Source organism: Netta rufina, assembly GCF_964035555.1.
Source record: "Netta rufina genome assembly, chromosome: 15".
Taxonomy (NCBI): Eukaryota; Metazoa; Chordata; class Aves; order Anseriformes; family Anatidae; genus Netta; species Netta rufina.
The window spans coordinates 3,041,287-3,064,386 of record NC_140138.1 but is presented as its reverse complement, the minus strand read 5'-3'; positions in this window follow the sequence as shown (position 1 = coordinate 3,064,386).

Sequence of the window (23,100 nt, the reverse complement as noted above, 5' to 3'; positions counted from 1 at the left end):
CTATATCATATTTTTTATAAATACACTTTTAAATAAGTAAGTTTCTAAATTCCAGCTGGAAATATGGCTCATCAGACTTTCAGCTTCCATTTTTCAAACCATAGCAGTAGGACTTCTGCCAGGGCACCAGGAGTATGACAACCAAGAATGTTACCTGTGGAGTTACCACTTCTATCTTCCTGTGATCGGTCACCTTTATAATACCCCATTTATCACATTTTTCATTTTTTCTTTTGGGAAGAGAAATGTATACTGAGGTGCATTCCTCATTGGGATTCTTTGTCTGTTCACCAATTACTGTATTAGATGACTGTTTCTCAATGGGTTACTTGTCCATTTCCATCAAAGAACCTGCCACTCCTTGTATTGTACTTCCACCATACAAAAAAAAAAGACCTTTTTTTAACCATTCTGCATGACAAGCCTCCTAATAAAAACAATCAAAAAGTCATTATTTGGTTTGAGGGAAGCTTTTTATATTATTTTTATAGGAAAGCATGCAAGCTGTCTGTATTATATTTAAGCACACTGAAATCTGATTATACTAGTAAACCTTGCTATGATTTTGTTTCAATAAACAGTTTAATTTAATTGAAAACCTATTCTTATAAACTTTCTCATTGAGTTGGGGGGGGGGGGAACAAATTGCAATAAAACAAACTTAAATGTATTTGAGGGTAGATGTTTGCTAGAATTCTTATTAAAGGGGGTGAAGAATGTCACCTTCAGCTTCACAGGCCTTTATAAAGCTACCAAAGCCAAAATTAACAAAGGGATGCTATTAAAACTATTAGATGTTGCAGAAAATCTGAAGGTGCATGACTTTTTGGTACTATAGATGACCAAAGCCATCTAGACTTGTATGTAGTTCCAGCAAATTACAAATGTTTTATAGTTCATTTTATAGTTTAGATCTATATAAAAGACTAAGCTTTAAGGAATGCAAGCATGTAATTATTATAACAGATGCCATTTTTCCAGAAATTTCTAAACTCAAAACCATCTGTAAACTGCAGCCACGACCCTTATCTATTTCAGTTCAGACAAACAGTTTGAGTCCTCCAGGAGGTATTTCTAAGGTTACAAAAGTTATAAAACCTAGAGTAGAGTAGATCTAGATGTGGGTATTATAAGACCTAGAATGATGCAGAACAGTACCTTCTTACCTGACCAAAGTACAAACAAACAATTGAACTACTTGTAAACATGTACACAAACATGAAAATTGAAAATAATCTTTGACAGCTGCATTCTTCACTAAGAGCTTATCTTGAACATGAAGTATTTCCAGAAACTTTCAGAATGATGATTTACATCATCTTTAGAATAGTTTTCCTATTAAACTCTTACACAATGCATAAACACAAGTAGGAAAGTTTAAATTCTAATCTAATGAAAGTTGTATTCAGAAAAAAATTATAAAGTTGGAGAAGTTTTAATACCACAGAATCATCTAGGTTGGAAGAGACCTCAAGATCATCGAGTCCAACCTCTGACCTAACACTAACAGTCCCCACTAAACCATATCCCTAAGCTCTACATCTAAACGTCTTTTAAAGTCCTCCAGGGATGGTGACTCCACCACTTCCCTGGGCAGCCCATTCCAATGCCTAACAACCCTTTCGGTAAAGAAGTTCTTCCTAATATCCAACCTAAAACTCCCCTGGCGCAACTTTAGCCCATTCCCCCTCATCCTGTCACCAGGCACATGGGAGAATAGACCAACCCCCACCTCGCTACAGCCTCCTTTAAGGTACTTATAAAGAGCAATAAGGTCGCCCCTGAGCCTCCTTTTCTCCAGGCTGAACAAACCCAGCCCCCTCAGCTGTTCCTCGCAGGACTTGTTCTCCAGACCCCTCACCAGCTTCATTGTCCTTCTCTGGACTCGCTTGAGCACCTCGATGTCCTTCTTGGGCAAGAGGCCCAAAACTGAACACAGTACTCGAATCATTGTTAATGCATAACTGATTGAAATAAATTTCAAGGTTTATTGTGTAACTTCCTCACCATCTTGACAGCAAGATCACATTTTCAAACATTTACATATGAACTATATGGACAAAATGAATAACCCTGTCATTCATCTGCTTTCAACTTATGTACATCAACACACAGATTGAATGAGCAAGCTTTGCAAGCCACATGTAAATGCTCACATTTGATATTTTGATTCATATTGTCATAAGAAAAGCATCTCCCTCTCCTTAACTTACTTTCCTATTTTTAAGGCCTACATCTTCATAAATAAAACTTCTGGGTGCAGTATAAGTAACAGTCTTTCAGGTAGTAACAGTCTTTCAGGTTGACCATGAATTTCAGTGGAATACAGTTTTTTAGAAATGTTTATTGTTAAGCATGATAGAGATATAATGCTTATAACAATGATATAATTATTATATTATTGCAATGTAATAATAATAGACATAATTTTCAGGAGTCCAAGGTGCAATACCACTACCAGCTATATAAACAAGTTACCTATGTATATATTTTGCAGGTTTGAGAAAGGCATAGGAGCCTGTTAATAACATCAACTATCAGAGTAGCTTCTGTTGCTATAGTAGAAAATATGTCAAAACAATAAATGATACTGCTTAGAGCTTCTTATTTTTTATTCAATGGAGAAAAATATATATATATTTTTTAAGTATAAAAAAGATACCATTTCCAAGTATTTCACATGCAGATCCTCAAATACCTGCATCTTCCCACTAAAATAAAAAAAAGATATATCAATTTCTAAACTATTTGATGCAGTTCCAAGTGATCAAGCCAAACCCTAGATTAAACCATACTAGTACATCATGCAAAAAGTTGCTCAGAAGTCATTTAGACATGAAATTTCTCAGGATTTTGCATGTTTACATCTTTGCATCTTTGGAAATAGTATTATGAGTAAATGCAATAAAACTACTTTTTGCAAATAAAATAGCCTTATTTCCACAACTACAGCTTCAGTAATGCCATATATTTTTTACACCAGAGGTAGGTATCTTTCTTATCTGCTTTGTCTATCTCAATTCTCACTTGAATGAACTAGAAATTTTGCAAACAATCTGAGATGAGAAGACAGAATAAATCATGAGAAGTAGATATTGCATGTAAGATGTCATCTGAGATGACTGAGCTCAAAAAGAGGGTTAAAGAAAGAAAATGAAATAAAAATTCTGAAGTGATAGCTACAGCATCTTTTGATTACCATGCATAAACAGCACAAACCAAAATAATTTCCAAATTAGAGAGGAAGATTTGATTAAACACAGACTTTAAATACATTCACTAGCTACACAAACAGAAAGAAAGTGTGCTGAAATTTTCAAAATGTCTCAGAATACATGAAAGAAATTATACAAATACGAAGTTTTACAGAAAAAATGTTCAATTAGAAACAAAGGCACTACACTATGAATAAACTTCCCCATTTAGCAGAGCATTTTAAGCTATATTCTTAGTATATGCTTTCTGCAGTCTGATGAGCGATGCACTGAATGCAAGTATGTACATCGATACTGTGCCAAGCCCAGATCTAGATTAAAAATAATAATAATAATAAAAAAATCTCTTTTAAGTAAAATATTTGAATTAAATAGACCAGCATTAAGACAGTGTTACAGCACGTATTACTTCCTTTCATATTACTGAGTTATAAACAATTATTATTAAAAGAGGGATCTTTGTGACAAGAACATACTGACATCTGCTGGCATTCTATAAATGCATTTCTCTAGATGGATTTAATGCCCTCAAACTTTCTTTCTTACTTATCTTGTTTGCATAACAAATTAACATTGTCCATATCTTAATAAACCGAATGTATACAATATTCTATACTTCGGAATGTTGAAGTGTGCACAGCATTCTGTAGCTAAGCAGTGTACAAAACTAATCTTCTCTTTTTGTATTTTACCTCTGAAGTACCACAAGAGATCATTTGTGCCTATGTTGTATAAGAATGTTTAGTGACAGGGCAGACAATTTACACTCAAATTATTATATCCCTAATTTCTTTACCAACAAAAGACCAGTATTACTAATTTACTATCCCAGCATGTAAGTAAAGTTGATGCTAAAGGTAAGACTCAGGCAAGACTCGTGCAATGGATGTACTGTTTCACCCTAACAGCTAGCAAATTGAAAGAATGGATTTTATTTGTATTAGCATCATAACACAAGGATACATATATACACAACTCCGAAGCATCTAGTAAACCACATACTGAGCATGGTACCGAAACACATGGGAGAAGATCCACTATCCATCTCTTGACACAATCACCACAGGTATTTGGGGTGTTTTGCTAATCAGAACATAGTCCACAGAGCTGAAGAGGTTTCAAGACTACAGCATGCAAAAGGCAGAATTTCTAAAGCAGCTATAATTTGGTATCATAGTGAATAAGGAATATTCTCTAATCACTATACACATCTGAATTTATTATTTGAAGTTTGCCATATATTCATTTAATGCTTGCTGTTGGAATCATAGCTTAAAGTTCCCTCCCCTGTGTGTGCTATAATGCAAAGTTATGGTTAATAATTTAAATGGAAAATAGAAGAAATTCAAAACTGTAGTTCATACTGAGTCAACAACTTAGATATGTTACAAATACATACTGAGGCACAGATTTAGTGTTAGAAAAAGTGATACAAAGCATAGAATATGAAGTTGAGCTGTGCTTAGTAGAAATCTTAAATACAGTCCTTAATGTTTTGCATTTCCAAGCCAGCAGTCAGCCACAAAGTCACTCGCTTTCAACAGTTAATTAGACATATACATATCACTGAATCTCAAAGATGTGAAAGGAAATATAAAAACACTAAATTCACCTTTCTAAACCCTAATTTGTCTGTATTTTCGCTGCATGCACTTGTGTATTTTATTAGATGCTCAAACTAGCAGCCATATTTCTTAGGCTAGACGAACTAGAACAAGTAGCAGTAGATTTTAAAAATGAAAATATGCACAGCTCTTTTCTTTGCAAAAGTCTAACTAAACCTCACCGCCCAGTAGAAAAATAAATACATTTTTCTGAGAAGCAGAGGCAGTACCAGCTTGTCTGGCTCACATTTGTACGTCTCAGCCATGAAACAACAGTTCATGCAACTTTCTACATAGAGAAAGACAGCAGTACACATTAACCTTTCCAGCAAAGCAAACAGTAAACGGGAATGTAAAATCAAGTCCTCACAGGCCCTATAGCTTGCCAGGGGACAGAGCTGACAGCCCCACTGAAACACAGAGACCCAACAATGTAAGCATTTCTGCACCGTGTACAGCATCAGCATAAGAGCAAGTAATTCATAACCAATTTCACCAGACCCAAACTACTCACATACTCCATGGCAGACACTATCCAATTCACACGTTCAGCTATCATAAGAAACATGCAGGTCATACTGTGACAGTGGGGGTGGCAGAGCACTGGGACAGGTTGCCCAGAGAGGTTGTGCAGTCTCCTTCTCTGGACACATTCAAAACCCGCCTGGATGCCATCCTGTGCAATGTGCTCTAGGTGATCCTGCTCGGCAGTGGGGTTGGACTGGGTGATCTTCAGAGGTCCATTGCCACCATGGCCATTCTGGGATTCTGTGATACTTCTTTCATCCCGTTTGTTCATCTTTCACACGTGTGTAAGTTTCCACAGTCCTAAGACGAGGCACCTCTTACTATTTCAGCATCTCGTCTGGAAGGTCTACCCACGCTGAAGTGTCTAGGTCTAGTAGTTCACTTGGAACTCCCCTTCGGTTTTCTTGTTTGAGACAGTTCTATTAAATTGTTTAAAATTCTTATATATTAAACATCAGCAGAACAGATTTTAAAAAGAAAAAAAAAGGGGGGGTGGGAGGGAATGTGGTATTAAAATCTTAAAATCCTTCTACTCTTTAAAAAGGGTTTAAAAAGAGTAAAAAGAACATCATCTGGGGGTCCCCAAAGCTACCCTTTGACTGTAGAACCACAGGACCACTGATTTTCCCCAGTCAACCCAACACATGCTGCTGCCAAAGCCATTGCACAAATATCAGCTCTGATGCATCAAAAAATAGAAGACCAGCTTTCTTCTTAGCAATTCAGATGACTCAAATAGCACAGATGCTTCACGTTTCAAGCTCTACTCTGAACTGCTCTGTTGTGTATTGGCAAAACTAAGGAGGCAAGTAACAAGAGGGGCCCAAATGATAAACGATTAGAAGACACCAACAGTGTTTCTCTTCCCTGTTACGATCAATATTATTTCCATTTGATTTAAACAAGAGAAAATCTGTAGCTCTTTAGCTGCTTCTAGCACTAACCGTATTTGTTTTGGAGATCTTCAAAGAAGATGAAATTTGAGACCAAAATATACAGCATTTTAAAAAGCAAAATAAACACAAACTGCAATGGGAGTTGTTGGTTCTGCATAACTCAGCAAGCCTTTTTTATGGCAATGTGGATGTCCTTATTAGAAGGCAACACCACCATAATCCTAAGAACTACCAATAGGACAAGTGCAGTGTTTGATTTAAACACATTTAGAGAACTAATGAAGGCAATTCACTGGTGAAAATTTACTTCAACTATAGTACAGATGCATCCATTTATGCACTGGAAAGAGAATTCATTCACAGGCAAAGCATAACCCTCTGCTAACAGACTACAGGCACTGAATAGTTGGATTTTGACAAACAAAAGTCAGAAACAAGTAGAAATGAAGAGCCTGTCACCCAGCTCACTTGCTCTTGAGCTCTTCTTTACTTGAATGTATTATTTGCTTATGGACAGTGCTATCACATACCATGGAAGTTCGTAACAAATCTATTCTGAGGACTGGAGCAATCAAGATTTCAATCTAATTTGTATTTAATCTACTCTTGAGCAACTTGAAAGATATGATCACCTGAGAAAACCAAACTAAATAAAACCTTTGATGTAATAAATTAGTTTCCAGTATTCCTGCTTCTTGTATAAATCAGTTATAAAATATTTAATGCCTTTAGCAGGAAAAAAAAATACTATTGTAGAATTCAATATCCAGTAGGAGTATTTCTAATTTTGTTAGAAGTCTAGATTCACATCTTATTTTGCTAATTTTCCTCAGGACAAATATGGAAAGAAAAAAATTTCCTCTGACATCACAGACTTTTTATTTTTCCTTTATTCAGCCTGCTTGCAAAGCCTTAACATAGAGAAGCATTAAATTGACTACAATAAACGTTTATTAAAACTTGTACCTGTTTTAAGACACTCTTATAAAACAACACTGATACTAAGAATTACTCATGCCCGATTATTGTTCTTTTATGCAACAAAAAGCAACAAGAGCAGCAACCTACCATGCCAAATGAGGAGCATCTGTCAGGCATAGTGTCAATCACACATCGGCTGCACCGCAGTTCATCACGCTTTCAAGATAATCTAAATTTTAACTCTGTGGCAGCCACTGTGAAATTCACTACTCCAGTCCAGTTGACAGCAGTGAATGAAGTACCTGCATCACCATTAACTCTTCAGAGATGTGATTTTTGCCTGTATTACTACTGGTAATTACACAAAAGGCAGCTGAAGAGTGCCCAAGAAGACAGAGTCCTATGACAACTTTCCTCTAAAAGCCAACTGGTACAGGATAAGCCTTAAATGCTAGCAGCTGCTGTCATCAGAAACACAGGTCAGAGACACTGGACATTTAGAGGAGGAGACACAAAGGATTTGGTACAATATATAACACTTTGGTACTTTGTGTATACCTGTTGGTGTACATGTGCATCTGTTTGTGCATGTGCTCATGTGTGTGACTATGGCAACGCGTTACTCACATGTGCCACTGATGCTCATCAACAATGCACTGATGTTCAAAAGGGATTGTTGTTTCAAAAGGGATTTTGCCATGTATGTCAAACTGTTCGTTCCATTACCCTTCATCATTTATTCTCCCACTGTAAAAGTACTGACAAAGCTGACAAAACCTAAAAAAATAAGTTTCTCTATGTCAGTCTATCAGACATTGTGCACAACGCAGTGATTTGCAGTTACAGCCCTCCCTCTGCAACTTCTGTCAGAGGCAAACTGAGAGCAACAAACTATGAAAAGAAATCCATAGATGTTCAAAGCATTCTGAATTCTTGTATTCTCAGAACAATAGCTCTTTCAGACCCTGGTGTTATTACAATGCCTCATGCAAACCTTCCTTCCCTGCCTCTTTGCTAAATAGCAGTTTTAGCATAACTAGACGGCTGCAAGGCTAGCAAAAATAAAACTTAATTGCTACTTCTACCTTGGTAGCTCCAGAACCAACAGAGAAGAATAAAAAAGAAAATCTGAACTGGCAAAGTGCCACATTTAGGGAAATACACATATTAAAAAGGCTAACATGATACGTCTGCAAAGATCCATTTTTTTTTCTTTTCAAAGTGGAAATAATTCTACTAAATACAAATGCAGACCATAATATATAAATAGTACAAGACTAGTGTATTTTTTAGAAGAAAAATAAATGACCAGGAAAGCCTTTCATTTCTCTTGATTGTAGCAAGCAAATTTGACAGAGTTCTCATTGTAAAAACATAAGATTAAAAAGTGCAAAAGCAAAATTGTCTGATTTGTAAAGAAACTGGAACAATACTGTGGACTCCAGGAACAGAAAGGATGGGCATTTTTATTAAAACAAAACATTCTTATGACTCAGTCATGTCTCATTTTTTAGCTATTTGTTTTTATTTATCATTTACTGTCTTGTTCTGTATCGTGTATTACTGATAAGTTACATATTTTGTATAGAACTTATGAGGAAATTGTATCTTACTAAATGTGATCACTTTAAAATATTTTCCAAAAAGACTGAAACAAACAAATAAATTATTCTTTTCATCAGAGACAGTGTTGCTGCCCAGGACTCTGAGAAGGTACCACGACCTCACTGTACTTGCCAGCTGTCTCCAGGGGGCCCACACAATCCTACAGAACCTCACAGGACTGCACGGGGCTGTTACGAGGCACTTCTGGATACACAATGTCAAATAAGCACCTTCACATCTAGAATATAATAAAATACTTAGTTTTCTCTGCAGGCAATGTTGTACATAATGAGATTTCTAGGAACCCTTAAGTCCTTTTGAAAATCCACTCACATTGCAACCGACATATATATCGTATCTGGATACAATGAAATGAAGTTTGGGTTAACTCAAGGGCAAGAACAAAACCTAGAGGGCTGAAACATGGCTAACATGAAAACCTCAGGCTAACCGAATTATATCAGAACTTAAATCAGAAGTGTTATCACCAAGAGTTGAATACATACTTTTGCTGCAATAAAATGGCAATTGCTGAAAACAGAACCATACCCAAAATGATAAGGAGGCCAAACTATTTGACTGTATCATTCTGTTCATTTGAACCAACAAGCTGTGATTCATCAGCTCATTCACTGGATATGAACTGGATAGTCCACAAAGCGAGGAGGAAAGATCCTATCGGCACCAAAGCTGACTGATTGTAACGCATTTTACAGTGGGAGGAGTAAAACATGCCTTCAGTATAAAAAAAGATAGGATTTTTGAATAAGGCTTACACAAAGCAAAAGGATCTCTTCGTCCATCACACCACAAAGTGCTCTTTGCAGCAGGCTACAAATAAGGCACTGACTTTCTCCACCTGACAACAGGGCTGATGTTTCCCATCGTGGCATAAAATACTTAATAACTGGTTACAATCTGTAAGTGATTCAGAACAGATTCAGCATTGACCAAAATGAAAGCAACATTGTAAAACAAAGGAATGAAACATAAAACAAAAGCTCACGGGTAGGTATCAGAGATTGGAAACAGTACTAATGAAATAACCTTTATTTAAGTTGAGGACATTCACAATGAAGCAAGTGTGCAAAACATGCAATATAGACAATTTTTGTATTTGGCAGGAGCTCAATAGTTGTAATGACCAGGGGAAACCCAATCGGTCTCCCGTGGAGGCAGCTGCAGACTAACATTATCACGATGGCAACAGAGAAGAGGTCATCACAAAGTGAAGAAGCCATTTGGAGAGTGTCCTAAATTAAGAAGTGGGCAAAGACGGTCTAATATCACAGAAAGATCAGGAGGATATCTAGATCCATTAATCTTCCTGCTGAGTAACTCTGTGTCGCTCAATTCAAACTGCACTCTGGGACTTCCTTAGCATTTATATTGTTGCAGACTTAAAATGGGTATCACCATGTGGTAGATGACATTTTAGGCAGTTCATCTCAGAAGCTGGAGGAAAGGACATTTAAGTAACTACTCACACACAGAGTGGACTGTCTGTGGTGGAGTGAGAATTTTTTTTTAGCCTACAGCTTTAGTGTAGAGCTTCACTGTAACAGAAGACAGTATTTCATCAAATTATTTCCTGTGCCACTGATCAAAGACAACAACGCAACAGCACTACTTGAAACTGATGCTTTCTCCAGCCTTCCCACCAAAGAAGCCAAACTAAGTTCTGTGTCCAAGCAACACAGTGTGTTGCATCCCAAGGCAGAGTGCTTACAGAATTTACCTAACTTTGAAGATGGAAGATTATTCTGCAATGAGTGTTTCACAAGGTATTCTATATTTTTATATAGGGACTGTTGACAGGATCTTCATTTACCACCAAGTTCATTTGCTCAAGGAAATAGCTCCATAATAGTGCATAATCCCTATTTATGTAAGAAAAAATGCTAAGAGATCTATCTGGTTTTGCCACTACTGTATCAAAAAACAGTACTTGTGAGAAAAGTGCTTTTTTTTTTTTTTTTTTTTTTTTTTTTTGCCAGGGCAGACAAAAATACCAATATTGGCTTTGTCACAGAATGCCAAGCCTTTTTCTTGGATCAGTGCCATTTAATATTTTCTGTTTCTCTCTTCCCAAACTATAAAATGTTGATCCCATACAACATATGGTGAAAAAAATCAGACTGCTAGGACCTGTTTAATAAAACAACAAATTCACAAGATAAATACAGAAACTTGGAAAGTGGCTATCCAAGGACCAGTACTGCCTGTTCATGATACGTTTGTAAAAGAAAACTGTATACAATGGACAGAGATATAGGAGACACGTTTTTTCAAGACAGCAAGACTATTACACATTTCGAGATCCAGGTTTGTTTGTGGTTCATTAGAGACTTAACATGATTTTTTCTACCGAAATGCAAAACTCCATACTGTATTGTCACTTTTTTTAAGAGGATAGTTTTGTATGTGTAACCTTTTTCTGCATGTTTCTTCTCATGTGTGAGCTACAGATATGTGAAAGACAAGCTAAAAAACATCCCACAGAGCAACCTAGGTGTAAGCCAGCCAACTGCAACAGCATTGGGCTTTCTCACCAGGGCAGTACATCCAAATTCACTGCTCTTTTATCTCATGTGATGATGGTGTTGATTTTAATATATCAAATCTTTTTTCCTGTTATTTTTAACACAACTGTCCAGTAAGACTAGATTTTATTCCACCTGTGTACTTCTCTACAACTGCTTTAAGAAAACTTTGATTTGAAATAATAGCTTAAAATTTCTACCCACGCTTTCACATATGGATGCCTTCAAAACAGCATACATTCAGAGCTGAAATTTTCTACCTCAAGTTTCTTTCCTGAACTTCTCAGGAAACAAAATGTATTTTCAGGCTGGCTTCTTGTTGCTCTGATCATACAGTAGTTGCTCATGTGTAAGAAAGAGACTGAATGCAGAGAAAATAAAATTAATAGAAATGCTGTGGAACCAGCAAACAATTAGAAGAGCAAGACCCTATGAAGAGTACATCGACATGTATTCACACATTGCTAAATGCTAGAAAATCCAGCAGAAAAGTCATTAATAAATGCCTTAAAGGACAAGTTTTAGTCGCAACTGGCACCCTGACACACTCAAAAATCAGTGAACTACAAAACACAGAAGGAAGCCAGACTCACTAACTGCAGCTCTCATTGCTACTTGTTTAATGATGAGAAGGTTACAAATAGCAATTTTTTAAAATATATTATGTTGTTTCTTTGTCATTCTTTTTGGTGTTGTTTTGTACCCTAAACTTTATCCAGGGTGGTACACTGCAGGGTTGAACACAGGTGTTTTGTCAACCACAAGAATATGCATCTTTTGGAGTGCTTGCAATGCTGGCCACAAACAGCTGCATCAGGTCCTACAGTCCCCATCATGCCACTTACCTTAAAAGTGATTCAGTTTTGCATGTTTGCCTTTTAACACAACCCAGGCCTCTCAGCTCTAGCTGCTGTAACAATATTCCCACCTGCATTTCTACCTGAAGTAGAATGACAATTATGTTAATGGCCACGAATTTGCTCAGTGATTTTCACAGCAGCTTGAGTGACTGCAGTCAGCCTCACACTGACGCTCCCCATTTGTGGTACAGTGCTCCCACTCTCGACAGCTGTCTTAATTTTAAGGCAGTGTATTGCATAGCTAGGCAGTAAGGCATCTGTCAATCTAAATATTACCTAGATCTAAATTATTTACCTTCCTCCTTTCAGAGAACTAGCTGCAATACCATCCAGCTATTTGGAAACAAAGGATTTTAAAACTGCAGCCAAAGTTGCAAAATGTTCTGGGTTTTTGGTGGTGGTGGTTTTTTAACTAGCCTCATAAAAATTGCAAGAGTTTTGGAATTGTATACGTGTTTTCTATCAGAGAATCTTCAAACATTTTTTACATTTCTGAAAGGAACATGCAAAATTCCTAACAGTTACTTTCCCCCTTAAAAGAGCCAAACAGTTCATACTTCAAAATAAGCTTCAGAAACAATCAAGAATTTCTGAATATTCATGAAAAACTCCATTTATACATATTCTTGCTTCTGGAGAGGTTCTATGCAAAGTACAAAATCTGGAGCAGAACAGAGGAAGCCCAGACTGGGTGTTAGGAAAAGCTTCTTCACCAAGAGGGTGGTCAGGCACTGGCACAGGCTCCCCAGGGCAGTGCTCAGACCCTGAGCCTGCCAGAGTGCATGGAACACTTTGACAGTGCCCTTAGATAGATGGTTTAACTCTTAGGTTGTGCTGTGCAGGGCCAGGAGTTGAACTCAATGATCCTTGTGGGTCCCTTCTAACTCAGGAATTTCTATGGATCTATGATTAAACTACACCTACCTAGCAAAAAACAGAACTTCTGAAGTCTGACAAGCACATCTTTGGCATTCAATGTTGGTTGATATCTAATTGTATTCCACAATGTGAATCAAACATGACTGCTTTGTTGTGCTCTTCAGAATGTTACACATGCTACAGTGCTGCTGCTATGTAACACCGTGAAATCCCAGCATCCCAAAAGTGTTCTCCTGTGTCAGGTAAGATTTCCTTCTGGTTTCATTTTTCTGCACATCAGCTTAAAGGACACAAATAAAATGATCTCATTTGCAGTAAGTTGTAGTCCTTGGCATATTAAAATTTAGCAAAATAATACAGTTATGAAAAGCGTAATAGATACTGATAGACAACTTCATAAACCTTTTCATTTTTAATCATAAATGCATATGTTCTAACAAGTGGTAAGATCAGTACCTACTTATACTATATTCAGGAACACAGAACATGAAGTTTCAGAGACGGCACTACACTTCTTAGACGAAGAATTTGCACTGGAAAATTATGATGGGTAGTGAAGAAATCCAGCATTTATTTAAAAGAATCAAACTAACATACATAGGTGCAACTATTAAAAAATACAAACAAAAAGCAACAATAAAAAATTAAGAGTTCCCATTAATTATTTGTGAAAGGATCCTCAGAGATAGGATCTTTCTGCTCTCACAAAACACTGCAGTTCTTATTTTTTCAAATTTTGCACAATCCAGCCAACAGTAGATCTGCCACTAATTTCAATGACTTCACAATCACAGATACTTCTTAGATACGTATTAGGTGGCTACCTAATCTTCTGTTTGCTATTTTAAGACCTGCCTATTCACTTGTTTCCAAACTCTTCAGTTTTTCTCCCATACTATTTTTACAAATGAGCATCTCCAGACTCCTCCTACATGAAACAGGAACAAGTCAAGATGCAGTCAAGAACAGTATGTATACACTCTTCTGTCAGATGCACAAAATGAATCTTTAAAAGAAAATACTTATTTTTCAGCTGCTCTATTCGCTCAAGATGTAGTTTTGTACGTCAGTCTCAATTAAGGTAATTAAGGTAGGTTTTTGTTTGTTTGTTTGTTTGTTTTTTCAGTGTAATAGAGCTTTTAGAAACTGTACGTTAAACATACCCATGCCTTCCACAACTCTAAGTAATATATTTCCTTGTGGTCAGGAAATTCCATCCTCACAGCATATAATGATGATGATTAGTTTTAAAAATCAGATATTGCCATTTCAAAGCTACAGCATGATAAATTAGTGGAGCTGAATTATTGACCTCAGCCATTGGTCTCTTCTGTCCACTGCTTCGCCCACACCGAGTGAATGCTGAACAGCTCTTCTGGTCTGAAATGCAGCTTACCTGTCCATACAAAGTGAGACCGAGGATACAATTTCCATTAAATCCTTCCTAAAAACTGTATTGGTATATGATTCCTGGATATGTTTATGGTGATGTTTGCTTATTAATTGCTCACTTCTGGCCACAAGTACTATTTTTACCTCTACCACAATATGAAGCCCAACAAAACTTCCATAAACCTTATGGAAATGCCACATACCGAGGCCCAAGCTACTAGATAAGAATAATTTTAAGTTAAGCACTAACCAGCGATGCTTAATTCACATACTGAAACAGATTGGCTTCATACAGAAAACACATTTGAAACACATTTGCAACCATACACCACCACTATATGTCCCATCCGCTGCCTGCAATGTCACATTAACGTGAGCATTTGTAACGTGGATTGGGGTTGCTCTGTCAGGAACAACCTGAAGACAGAATCACAGAATCACAGAATTTTCTAGGTTGGAAGAGACCTCAAGGTCATCGAGTCCAACCTCCAACCTAACGCTAACAGTCCCCACTAAACCATATCCCTAAGCTCTACATCTAAACGTCTTTTGAAGACTTCCAGGGATGGTGACTCCACCACTTCCCTGGGCAGCCTGTTCCAGTGCCTCACAACCCTTTCAGTGAAGAAGTTCTTCCTAACATCTAACCTAAAACTCCCCTGGCTCAACTTAAGCCCATTCCCCCTCGTCCTGTCACCAGGCACGTGGGAGAACAGGCCAACCCCCACCTCGCTACAGCCTCCTTTAATGTACTTATAAAGAGCGATAAGGTCGCCCCTGAGCCTCCTCTTCTCCAGGCTGAACAAGCCCAGCTCCCTCAGCTGCTCCTCGTAGGACTTGTTCTCCAGGCCCCTCACCAGCTTCGTCGCCCTTCTCTGCACCCGCTCAAGCACCTCGATGTCCTTCTTGTAGCGAGGGGCCCAAAACTGAACACAGTACTCGAGGTGCGGCCTCACCAGAGCCGAGTACAGGGGGACGATCACCTCCCTAGCCCTGCTGGTCACACTGTTCCTGATACAAGCCAGGATGCCGTTGGCCTTCTTGGCCACCTGAGCACACTGCTGGCTCATATTCAGCCGACTATCCACCATCACTCCCAGGTCCTTCTCTGCCTGGCAGCTTTCCAACCATTCCTCTCCCAGCCTGAAGACATAGACATAGAACAGCCCCTCCACTGCAACACGTCCCTGGCCAAGTGAGTAACTGCAGAGACATCTCTTTGGGGGAATTTCTGTCACGTTAATCACCTGCTGGCAGCAACTGGAAAACTTTACTGTAATTTTGTTTTTCTACCATGTCTTGATAAACAGCATCAGTAAATATCATTATACGCAAACACATCATTGCTGCAGTGCACTAAGTATCTAAAATGTACCCATAATAATAACATCAAGTGCTTTGTTATTAAAAAAAAAAACAAACAACCAAACGACATCAACAAAAAAACAGTCCATCCATGAAGATTAAAGTGATTAAACTCAGTTTATTTTTCATTAGAGTCAATTTTGTGATTCTCACAAAAACCCAGCAATACTAAAACCTAAACCAAACAGATAAACACGGTTCTTACATTTCTTCCACTCCTATTTCTAAAATAATAATAATGGTAATAATTTATTTCTAAGTTAGTGGTAGTAGTAGTAAGAGTCATATAAATGTACACACCCAATACTTTCACTGCACTGTCACTAACCTCCAGAGAACACAAAAGACTGGGGAGATGCAGGCAAAATAACTTTCCTGAAAAAGAAAGGTCCATGTCTTTCTACGTGCTGCTAAAGCTGGATGCCCAGCCAGCGCTGTCCTGACATGAAGGCACAGGCCACCTGGAAAAACCAGAGAATACATGGGACTAGCAGAAAAGCAGCAGATCCGCCAGAAAGCAGTAAGAAGGACTGAGGGAGGGACTACCTGTGCTTACTGGGGGGACAGCCAGTTTGGAGGGAACAAGAAAAAATGAAGAGCATAGACTAAGAAGAAAACATGAGGTGAAATAAATAAGCAAATGGTGAAAGCAGGAGGAGCTAAAGCAAGGAGAAGGAACATAGAAGAAACACACAAACCTCCAAGAGAGATGACACAGGTGTAAACTGGTCATGCCCTGGACAGACAGACTGCCTGCCTGAGTGACCAAGTTATCTTCAGTCCTGCTATCCCCTGCTTTAACTTCAAAGGGGATTTGTGGAGGGCTGCAGCTTGGGAACTAAGAGGAAACTTCAAAACCCAGCAGCACTGGCAGCCATGGCCTACGGACATCCCATTCTCCCTCCTCTGCAGTAATCAGCAGTGCATGCATGCTAGTAAGGGAGAGAGCAGACACCACTACAATAATTCACAGTGCTGTGAATCGAACCTTGCAGTCCTACATGCATGCTCGTATTTTACACCGGAGAAGTGTACATTATGAATCCAAGAATTAACAATTCTACACTCTTCCTCGACACTTGACTCCTGCCAGTATTTCTGTCATTTAAGGCTATCTTTTTTATGAAAGCCAGAAAAGCACCCTCAGTGCCTCAAGGACACCAAGTACTGCAATTACAAGAACTATGAAAATCATCGGCATTCTGCACATTTTATTCATTATATTTGTCAGCTATATTACTGATAGCTAAGTACTAACTGAAAGAAAAAAAAAACCTACAACCTTGACAACTATAAACACAGACTTCATTTCAGGAAATGCCTCATCCTTTTTAAACTGTATCTACCAGAAGAACAAATGGTAAATGAAACTTGGGTAGCCAAGCCTTTAAAGCCTACCTGAGAGTTTAGCAAATTTGGACTACAAGCACAAATGCTACATAGCTTCCCAAAACCTCATGAATTCAAAACTGTTCAAGTAAAAGAAAATAAAAATAGGCTAAAACTACCATAGTTTGAGCTATTCTAAATCGCTACTGTAAATCTGATAACCAGAGCATGTGATACCAAATACTTTCTTAGAAACAACGTGATTTATTCAGATAGGCATTGAAAATTCAACCTCCCACCCCTACTGCAGCCACTCTTCCCAATATGCATTTTGTCAAGCAGCTGTGACTGTTTTGTCTCTAAAAAAAAAAAAAAAAAAAAAAAAAAAAAGAATTATTTGATTGTGACATGAGGAATAACTTCATTTCAGATTGTAATACTTCCATGATCATCAATCTCCACCACAGAATGAAAAAATCTTGCTCCTACTTTTATATTCCATGCATGTAATTGTTTTCACACTTCTAAATGACAAATGTAACACACAGTATATTTCCCTAATTATCATTAAGTCCAGAATGAGAAGGGAAGGAAGGGACTTTACATTCTTGGGACCCCATCTTCTAGGTCTATTATACCTTAAAATTCAATTCCCATTGAATAAGCTGCATTTTATTTAAAGTGAAAAACCGGTCATCGCTGCCCTACACGAGGCTCAAGCTCGCTACGTCACATTTGCAAGTCAGAGCAGAAAAACAAAAGTCGCAGATTTGGACAAGATCTTTCACACTGCTGATGTGAATCACTTCAAACTTTAGACCGCATTTGTCCCACCATCTGTGTGCGCCATGGCAAGTTGGTGGCTCCATCACCAACAGCCATATTACAGATTTGGGCACTGCCGGGCGCGTGCCCCTGTCACACCGCAGACGCGTGCTGCTGCTGAGAGCGGCAGCCCAGGTGGAGCTACCTGTGCATGTAGCAGGCAACACAGACACCTGCCTTCTAATGGAACCGTGCAGGAACACATGAAATGATGAGTAGCCTAGGGTGTAGGTAACCACCGATGACTTACAGGCAAGTAGTTTTCCGGCCGCTGAGCATCTCCCCTCTTTCAGTCGCCAACTCGCCTGGTCGCCGGCTGCCCATTTTCTGGCGCTGCCTTATTTTGGGCCCCCACCTCCCGTGCCCGCCGCCTCCCCCCCGCCTTCCCCCCGACGGGCTCGGCCGGGGCCCCGCCGCCCCCCGCTCCCTCCCGCAGCCCCGGCAGCGCGACCCCCGCCCGGGCCGCCCCGGAAACTTTGGGGGAGCGACGCCTCCTGCCCCGGCCCCCCCTCCTCGATCCCCTGTCCGCGGGGCCGCGACCGAACTCACCATAAAGAGGCGGGCGGCGACCGCGGCGCCTCTCCCGTCCGAAGCCAGCGGCCGCGCCGGGAAAGTGGCAGCGGGACGCGGCTCCCCGCCGCCGCCGCCTCAGCCCTTCCCCGCCCTCCCGGCTGCGCGCCGCGCCCCCCCCGCCGCCGCCGCCCGGTAGCGGAGCCCCCGGCCCGCCCGCGGGCTGAGCGGGCAGCGGCGGCCGGTGGAGGGGGCGAGCGAGGCGGGCGGCTTCTCGCTGCTGCGCTGCGCCGCGGCCAGCGGGAGCCCCGCGGCGCTCGGGCAGGGACCCGGCCGGCTGCGGGCGGAGGCGCTGCCGCTCGCCAGCCTCCGCCGAACGCGGCTCCGGAGCGGGCGAGCGGGCGGAGGTGACCTTCAAGCCCGGCGGGGGCTCCGCGGCCGGGCTCGGCGGCCGCGCGGCGGCGCCCGGGTGCCCGGCGGCGCCCTGAGGCGCGGCCCCGCGGGGGCCCCGCTGCGCGCGGTGGCCCCGGGGGGCGGCGAGCGGCGGCCGCGGCCGGGCCCCCGCGGCGGCACCGCCTCGCCTCGGCGGCGCGGTCGCAACTTTTCGTCCGCAGGGGTCTGGCCGGTCCTGGGGGCTGCTGTCCCGGCAGCCTGGGGCGGCGGCCGAAGCCCTCGTGGATGCGGGAAGCCGGCTAGGGGCTCGAAGAAGCGCCGCCAAGCGCCGCTTGGGAAGGCGCTGGGCAGAAGGGTGCCCTTGGCTCTAGGCGGGCATCGCTGCCTGCCGCCTCCCGGCCGAGGGAAAGCACGTCCGGCTCCAACTCCAGCGTTCAGCTAATGAGAAGAGCATCGCGGCGCCCCTCAGCGCGGGGACTGCCGTTGTATTGCGCTGCCAGGAGCCCTTCATGAGAAAGTTTGAGGCAAAATAATAATAATAATAATAATAATAATAATAACAACAACAACAACAACAACAACAACAACATTAACAAATAAACATTAATAAATAAACATCAAGACCCGCCAGAACGCTGCCTCGTCCTTTCCAATACATTAATTCTGTAATGATCAAACATCTTTGTGCTGCGCAACCTCCAGTTGATAATTTAATGCCACTGGGATTTAATTCAACGTGTAACCTGTGTCAATCACACGTGGGTGCTCTGAGGATAAGAGCAAGACAGGCTACCCCTCACGGCTTAGAGGCAGGGGGTGGCTTTAGGTATGTGGAATTAGAAGGGAGAATAGTAATAATAGTGCAGCTGGTGTGAGGAAGCCAGCTTCAAATTCTAAACATATCAGAATATGATTATTTAAAAAATGCTTTCCATGAATAATGTACTTATAAATTCTTTCATCTGTGCTGAAAATAAATACAGCCACAGTATTTTCAAGTTCAACCACAGATTGCACAGACGACATACACAGAAGTAGCTCAAACACAAATACCTATAGCCCAGAGCTTCTATTCGTGGCTTGGGCCTTGGCCTGTTTCTTTTGCTATTTATTTAAGTAGCAGGAGTGACGTTTGGTCCCCCGAGTACTGAAAGCAGGACTGCTCAGGAATGTACCAAGTCACACTAGTTCACGGAGCAGGGTTGTTTAAGCAGTAAATTCAGAATTTTCTACTCCTCATCATACATGAAACTGTTAAACTAAGGGCTGGAAACCTTCAGCTCCAAGCTGCTTAAATCTGTTAGAGTACTGAGATGTATGAAGTCAGACATGCATGCATTTTCAGGATCAAAATCTGGTTTAAAGTTATTGCATCAGATTGTCTGATAATGCATGTCCCACTTTGTGACCCAAGCTGGTCGATCCCTTTTGATTGCATTGGAAGACCCCCAAATGGATCTTTATATCCACCCCATTACTTTCCTGCATTTCTTACTTCAGCCTTCTAATTCACTCTAAAACCAAACCCAAGAAGGCTATGGGAGGCTTGTGTGTCCAATAGACGTAAACTGCCAGCCAAAACATTATCCTAAAGTTCTTTAAACTACTGCAAAATGATTTTACTGTTATTCTCAGCAGTCGAAGAGATCTAAACCATATTTACTGATATGCATGTGAGAAAGTGGTATCAGTAAAAGATCAGAGAGTGTAAATTAAATACAATGCCCAGGGACAGGAACGTGTTTTTATTGCCAGAAAAATCTTCCTTGGAAGGTCACCAATGGCACCTTGGAAGGGCACCCTTTGTGCTCGAGACCAGGAGAACTCTAACTGTGCCATTCCTAATTCATTCCTGAAAATCTTTGGTAATGAAGTTTCAGCAAGTCAGTAAGCAATATACTTTTAAAATGAATCTTTCTTATATGTTTTAACAGCATTTCCATTTGTCCTATCTATTAGGTACATAGAGAACAGCTTGTTTGCAAGATTCTTTGACACATACAACACAAGTTATGTCCTCCTTTTTCCTCTCCCCTTCTTGACACAAAGTCCTTTCTCCAGTTTCTCAACTCTTCTTTCACACTTTCCTCATGTTTTGTATTTCTGATTGTTCTATTCTTTCCTGAAGAATCCCTCCAGTCTTCCTTTAAAACATGGTGCACAAATCAGGATATAATATCTCCATCAGAGGCTCTGGCAGTGCTGATAAAGAATATGGATTAATTTTGATCTTTTAAAGGATGTACTCCTGTATCTATAATTTAACTAAGTATTTAATATATACATTGGATTTTAAACTATAAATCTCAGCACTCAGACTCTTACTTAAGACAACAGTTTTTTCATCTTTTGTAAGACAAGAGTTGGTCAGCAGAAGAAAAGCTATTCTCATTTTCTTGTCTGCTGAGGTCTGCAGGAGACCAACTCTTCTTGGAGAAGACTCACACTACAGAACTTTGTGCTGTGGGTGCAAGGTGGAGCATGCATATCCTGAAGATCAAAGGGAGTTGGCAACAAGGAACACATCAGAAAGGCTCAGCAAGGATATGTAAAACTTACTCAAGCTAATGAGCTATCAGAAGTTTCTGTACTAAAAAGCAATACTTGGAGAACAGATTATTTAAGGAAATTATTCAATGAGCAGAAGTTTCCCCAGTTTCACTGAAATATTTTAGTCTTTCAGCCTCTTCTTCCATGCACTGTTTTTATCTGAAGCTGCAGTGATGAAGGTTCCTCCAGCTCCCATCTAGGCCATCTGTTTCTTCTGCCATCAGCCTGGTTAGGTATCTTCAGACTCAGCTGTGGACAGACACTTTAGACTTTTATTGGCCTTTCTCCCACGCTTTCTTTTTAGAACAGACAAGCAGCATCCTCACTTTCAACTGCTCAGATCACACAGCCTTCTCCTTATGAACCCATCTTCAGTGGTGTGTGGGCAAATAAAGCAATTATAAATGGATAAACGGTGCAGGACTGAATTCTTGACCTAGAAATATCTGGGAGGGGCACTGGAAGCAGAGTGGGGTTTCCTGCTGATCATCTAATTAATCATCACTAGCAGGCAAGAGGATAGTCTTCCTCTTCTATGTAACTCCTGAAATCTGAGGGTTAAACAGCTTATAACAGATTGCCTGCTGAGTAAGGGAAGTGTTACTCACAACAGAATCTGTGTTAACAATCACTTAACATTACCTGAACTGTATTTCAGACTGAGAACACCAACCCTTCTGTAACGGGAAAACAAATAGGCATGTATGTACAATGCAAGATTGTTAGGTTCAGGGCCTGGTGCTGTGTCGTTAGAGCTAATCTGTTCCTCACTACTGCACTTCTATGGGGTAAATAGACACGTGATGATTATTGCAGTAGAAGGAAAAATGGTTTCATTGCTAATCAAAAAAAGACAGGATAAAAAACAGAATGGATCTATGGGATGTGGGAGATGAACTGGAGGTCAAAGAGGGCTATTTCTTGGATAAAAATTGTTTGGGATGGCAGATGAAGAAAATGCCACAGATGCTGTCACCAAAGAAATTAAAGAGAAAACTGGTAAAAATATTATTTGAAATCCTCAAACCATAAAGATTCCATGTATTAGTGAGAATGATATAAATTGTACATTCATTTAATGCTTTAAAACTTCATAATGTATTAGCAGCAAAGGACATTCTTAACATCCACAACCACTGCAGATTTATTACTTTATTTTAAGGGCTGTTCATTTCATTACCAATGGGTAAGTGAGCATAGAAGGCAAACACAGTGAAATATGTAATAAATGCATTTGTGGTTGTTGCTGACGCATTATAAATTTTGGCAACGTAAACACTTCACGAATCATCTTCAAAATCATCATGTATTACTACATACTTTGGTAATATCCATTGATAGTTAACCTTTCAAACATCAAGAAGTGTACCATGGTATGATGGCTTTGGGTCCCTCAGTACAAGAAGGACATTGAGGCTCTGGAACATGTCCAGAGAAAGGCTATGAAGCTGGTGAAGGGCCTGGAACACACGTCCTGTGAGGAGTGGCTGAGGGAACTGGGGGTGTTTGGTCTGGAGAAGAGGAGGCTCAGGAGAGACCTCATTGCTCTCTGCAACTACCTGAAAGGCAGGTGTGGGGAGCTGGGGGTCAGCCTCTTCTCACAGGTAACTAGTGATAGGACTAGAGGGAACAGCCTCAAATTGTACCAGGGGAGATTTAGGTTGGAGATTAGGAGAGATTTCTTC